The following is a 3,816-nucleotide window of genomic DNA, read 5'->3' on the forward strand; positions in this document are numbered from 1 at the left end:
CTTCCATGGGACCATCTGGGACTGGACCTCCTCCAGTGGCATGCCCAGGAAAATAGGAAAGACATCAAGAGCATCTCCAGGGACACAGCCTGACCAGCAATGTCAGCAGGTGAAAAATAAGGTTTTTCTGAGCAATGGAACTGTGATAAAGCAAAACAATCAGGGCAGTGCATTCATACAGATGGGGGCACACTCTGGGGGTACAGCTAAGGCCATGAGGTCACAGAAGGGCTCAGGGGTCACAGCTGGCTGAGCTCTCAGCAGGCCCTGATGTCACAGAGGTGCCAGAGGTGCCAGAGCCCCGTGGTTGCACAGCAGCACAAGGAGCCAGCAGTCAGTCCCTGAGCACAACTGTTGCGGCAGCAGCGGCGGTGGCAGCAGCGGTGCTGACGTTGGGACAGCGGTGTTGGGACAGCGGTGGCAGCAAGAGCTGCGGGACTGGCAGAGGGCAAGGCAGCATGGCCCTTGCTCTGCGCCTCCTACTCCTGCTGCTCCTGGCTGTGGCCCTGCCTGCCAGGGCTGCCCAGGCTGCTCCGCTGCAAGCGCAGCGAGCAGGTGAGCCGGCAGCCTGGCTGCCCTTTCCCGGGACAGCGCTCCCTGCTCCCTGGGAAGCGCTGGGGATGGTTTTGCCCAGGGCTTTAGGGAGGGTTTCCTCTGTGGGAGGGAGAGTGTCCCAAGGGGCCCTGGGTAGCCCCATTTCCCATTCCTGTCCCAGAATGTTACACAGGGCAGGTAAAGAGGGTGGAGAGTGACCAGAGCCAGTTCAGAGCTCCCCAGGCCCCCATGCACCTTTGGCCATGTCCATTCACATATGGCTCCCATGGCCTTACCAGACACCCTTGCAGTGCCTGGTTCCCTGAGGCAGAAGGGGATCCCAGCACACACAGAAGTGGTTCTGGTCTTTGCCCCCTTCTAGATTTGGATCACGACTTACATGACTTGGAAGTCCTGGTTAATGAGACTTTGAATGGCTTGGAGAATGCTGGAGGCAAGTTCTGCATTTCCGTTTTTACTGGCAGAATAATCAGTGTCCATGCGGATAAAGCTCACTCATGGGCCATTTTTGTTAAGGTTAAGTCAGAGTGGAAAGATTCTAAAAACTTTGCCCTGCTCCCTTCTGGAGCCCTGAGAGATCCCACTGGATCACTGTCAGTGGGAGGAAGCAGCATTTAGCTGTCCATCTTCCTCCTGTGTGCAATGCCAGTGTGTCCTACCATGTGCTCTGTGCAGCCACAGAGAGGAGCAGAGAGGGAAGGGGCCGGGCCCAGGGCTGTGCCCCGGGGCTGAGCCTTGTGGGCAGCCTGAGGATCTCCTGCAGTGCCACAGGAGCTCTTCTGTCCTGCCTTTCTTTGCAGCTGAACCTGCTGGTGAAGGTGGTGCAGCTTCCCAGCTCACGTCCGGAACTGAGGCTCTGGGAGATGCTGAGGGTAGGTCAAGTTCTTTCCCCTGGGAGAGCTGCCAGCTCAGAGGCCAAAGCTGGGCCAGGGGGGCATCGCTGCAGGTGCCAGCACAGAACCATGCACGTGTGTGCCCTTGCCCTGCGCGATCCCCTCCCTGCTCCTGCGGCTCAGCGGTGCCTGTGCAGATCAGCAGAGATGGCAGAAGCTTCTGTAGCTGTTTTGTTACAGGTGTGTCTGCAGGGAGGACTTTCCCAGGTCCTTTGGTGGATGTTGCACGCAAGCCCATCTCCCATCACAGGGGTGAGTAGTTTGTTCCTGCTGACCCCACAGGCTGAGCCCTCGTTTTGTGGGATCCTTTCCTGGGAAACGGAAATATTTCTCTTAAGGTCCTCCAAGACGGAAGAAGAAACCTACAGGAGCTCGTACATCCCTGGAGGAATCCAAATATCTGGAAAAACTCCTGAGTGATGTGGACAGCCAGCGTGGTGGGTGCATTTCCCTCATGCTTCCCCTGGGACTCAGCAGCCGGGGGCATTGGCTGCACATGTGGACACACCGTGCCCGGCACAGCGGGAAGGCATCCATGCACCACAGGCCATGCACACCCTAAGATCCCCTGCAATTTCCCAGTCTCTGGGCACATCTGGAGGGGCCGCTCTGTGCAGGAGGGAGGGCCCTGGAGCAGCTCCAAAACCCTGGCCATTCTCCTTATCCATGTCTTTGACAAGTGTTGCCTGGAGCAGAAGGGCACAGCACAGAGGAATTATGGCATGCAGGCTCAGGGGGTTTGGGTACTGAGCATGCCTGTGCCAAGGGGCAGCAAGGTGCCTGCAGGCCCCAGCTCTGGGGGAAACAGGGAGTGAGAACGTCCTGCCCGTAACCACAGTGCTGCCAGCTCAGCAGTGCAGCACAGCATGGGCTCACGCTCCCCATTGCTCCCACAGATGCAGCCAGCACCTCAACACATTCTGACATCATCTGGAAAAGCATGAGAAGAGTTTTCTGCTGGGGAACACCTTGTTTGATTAAGTTGATGGCCATTGTGGCTGGTGCGGCACTGTGCCTGATGATGTGCTGTGCAGGAATCTGGTATTGCTGGACGAGAAAATGGTGAGTGTTTTGCGATTCTCCACCTCAAACAGCTTCCTTTAAAGGCTGCTCATAGTCAGGGAACATTCCCAGAGAGTCTGCAGTGGAGTTGTGGCCAGTCCATGATTGTCCAAATAACTCTGCTGAGGGTTCTGCTGCTGCCCAGTGCTTCCATTGGCCTCTCAATTGCTGGGGCTTGTCCTGGGGAGCCCTCTGGGGCAGCAGCCAGGGCTGGCTCCCACTGAGGCTGCCTGGCCAAGAGCAGCCCCAGGGGCACAGGGCAGAGGCAGAGGGAGGTGGGGAGGAGAAAGAGCAGGGCCGAGGTTGCCCTTGAAAGGCAGAGGCGCTCTGGGGCCCGCTCCTGGCCAGGGACCCTGCCCAGAGCCGTGCCCTGCTGGCCGGGGCCTTGAGGGGCAGCTGTCCAGCTGGGCCCAGCTGTGCCAGCAGCTCCAGCCGTGCTGGGGAGCCTTGCCAGCTCTGGGCCCTGCTGTGCACGAGGGTCCCTGTGTGCCACTGGCAGCTGGGGCCTCAGCCACCTCCTCTCTTCACAGGTGCTCCTGTGTATCTCCAGAAGACCAGCCTAAAAACAGAGGCAATGACAACCTGACCGTTTATCCCAGGTCTTCACTTCCGCCCCTCTTTGAACTGCCGTGGCTGCATGAGCATCATGAGGCATCCCAAAACCCACCCCTCCTCAATGAGACCCTCTGCCCCTGAGCCCCCTGGTCCTGTTCCCTGGCCAGGACCTAAGGTGGGCAGCCCTTGTCTGCCAGGGCAGGGCTTGGCCCACATTTTATATTTAAATAAAAAAATAGAGTTTTCGCAGCTATGTTTGTGTGGTAGCACCAGCAAAGCCCACCCGACACCAGCACTGGCTGAGCTCCATGCCCAGGAGCAGCCGTGGATGCCCACGGTGTGGGCAGGCAGGAGCCAGGCAGGGGCTGCTGTGCCCAGCGCAGGGCCCCGAGGGGATGGGGGAGCCCATGCTGAGCGTCCCTGGGCTGAGGGCACATTTCCTTCTGTGGGATCATCTGGGCCTGGACCTCAGGAGGCACACAGGGATATTTTCGGGTCGCTGCTGAGGGGTGCAGGGATCCCTCATGAGGCACAAAGGAGTATTGATGGCCTCGCCTACATTGTGCAGGGATCCCTCATGTGTTGGGCAGCAGGGTTAAATTTGAGGAGGTTTTTTACTCTTCTCAGCACAGCACAGGGACACTTGGCCGAGGTTTTGCCAAGCTGGGAGAAAGCCTCTTGCAAAGGCTTGGGCCCAGCCTGTGGGCACAGCGGGCGGGCGCAGCCCATCCCCTGGGCCAGTCCGGGCTGC

The 3,816-nt window shown here is 58.8% G+C and overlaps 1 long non-coding RNA gene across 1 annotated transcript; it reads left to right on the forward strand.

The window, feature by feature from the left end:
• Positions 1 to 764: 764 nt before the first annotated feature.
• Positions 765 to 3,203, forward strand: LOC135307276 (uncharacterized). The gene is made up of 5 exons (XR_010367980.1): positions 765 to 1,427; positions 1,629 to 1,700; positions 1,787 to 1,885; positions 2,345 to 2,510; positions 3,041 to 3,203. It is a non-coding gene; the product is annotated as an uncharacterized LOC135307276 (long non-coding RNA).
• The last annotated feature ends 613 nt before the right edge of the window (positions 3,204 to 3,816 follow it).

Source organism: Passer domesticus, chromosome 9 (genome assembly GCF_036417665.1).
Source record: "Passer domesticus isolate bPasDom1 chromosome 9, bPasDom1.hap1, whole genome shotgun sequence".
NCBI lineage: Eukaryota > Metazoa > Chordata > Aves > Passeriformes > Passeridae > Passer > Passer domesticus.